At 58.7% G+C, this 1,156-nt stretch overlaps 1 protein-coding gene across 2 annotated transcripts in view; it reads left to right on the top strand.

Moving 5' to 3' along the window:
• Positions 1–244: 244 nt before the first annotated feature.
• LOC127008928 (homeobox protein abdominal-A homolog) overlaps positions 245–1,156 on the top strand; it is a 187,369-nt gene continuing 186,457 nt past the window's right edge. Inside the window, exon 1 of one of the 2 annotated variants that reach the window (XM_050881413.1) lies at positions 245–633. The gene's annotated coding sequence lies outside the window, so the exon portion shown is untranslated. Of the gene's footprint in view, positions 718–1,156 lie in introns of both variants that reach the window. The other variant, XM_050881410.1, reaches the window with a different exon arrangement.

Below are 1,156 nucleotides of genomic sequence, written 5' to 3'. Positions count from 1 at the left end.
AATCAAGTGAATCTGCGTCTAGTATTCCTTCAGTGTCTCCCTCTTCTCCTCCCCCCGCAGCTCACACACCACTAACCATTCATCCCCCCGCTGCCTCACCCCCCTCACCCCTCCACCCTCCCGATTTACAACATGAAAGAAGGGCCCCTTGACCGGCCTTAGCCCATGCGTGCCATAAGACTAAAAATCCAATCTGCTGGCCGTGAATCGTGGAGGTGGGGCCGAGCGACTGGTAAAATCACCCTCATGACCAGACTCCTCAACGGCGAAGATTTCTTAGCGGCGGGGGCGCGGAGAGGCGTGGAAGGTAGTGTGCGGTGAGGGAGTGAGAGAGGCGAACGCTCTGTGCCCTGGCGTCTGGGTCGGTGCTGGAGGAGGTGGGGAGGACTGGGAGCGAGAGGGCAGGGAGTGATGGCGGGGAGAAGGGGAGACGAAAAGGGGGAGAGGTGGTGGTGTTGGCGGAGGTGGTGGTGGTGGTGGTGGAGGAGGAAGTGTGGTGGCGGTGGTGGAGACGCGAGCGCCAGCAGCTGGTGTCTCAACACTGGCTCCCTACGAGTGTCTTGTTGTTGGTGTCGGTGGTGCCGGCGGCCAGGCGGTGTGAAGCCTCGTCTTCCCGCGCAGACATTTTCCCGTGTGGGTTTAATTCTTCCGCCCACTCTCCGCCACCTGCGCAGTTTCCACTGTGGTTGGGAGGGAGGATTTAAGTGCATTGCTGTTGTAAGTTCCGCGTGCCGCCTGAGGTAATGCGATTTCTATTTTTTCTTGACTTATTCTCGATTACTGGTCTGCCCATCGGTGTGTCCGGCGCGGGGCCGGGGCCAACAATGCTCCTTGTGGCGGAATTTCCGTCTGTCCGTGTGCCGCGTATCGGCCACTCACGCCCCTCGCTGCTCGTCACTCACGTGCGAATAACAATACTGTATGACTTATCGGGACGCAGCTCGGCATATTTACAATCGCCTGACGCACCGGGAAAGTGACTCAAAACCCGCGGCCACCGTCAAGTCCGGACACACTGAAGTTGATATCCTCGACTGCTTCCGACACTGACCCGCGGCGCTGCTGTCTGGCCCACCAGCGGCAAGGGGACACCGGCACCGTCCATTAAAATACGAAAATCTGACAAGCACCGCCATTTATCGTTTGTTTACATGCG

This window comes from Eriocheir sinensis, chromosome 39 (genome assembly GCF_024679095.1).
Source record: "Eriocheir sinensis breed Jianghai 21 chromosome 39, ASM2467909v1, whole genome shotgun sequence".
Classification (NCBI taxonomy): domain Eukaryota; kingdom Metazoa; phylum Arthropoda; class Malacostraca; order Decapoda; family Varunidae; genus Eriocheir; species Eriocheir sinensis.
The sequence above is the reverse complement of the archived record's forward strand: the minus strand, read 5'-3'. Positions and strand labels throughout refer to the sequence as shown.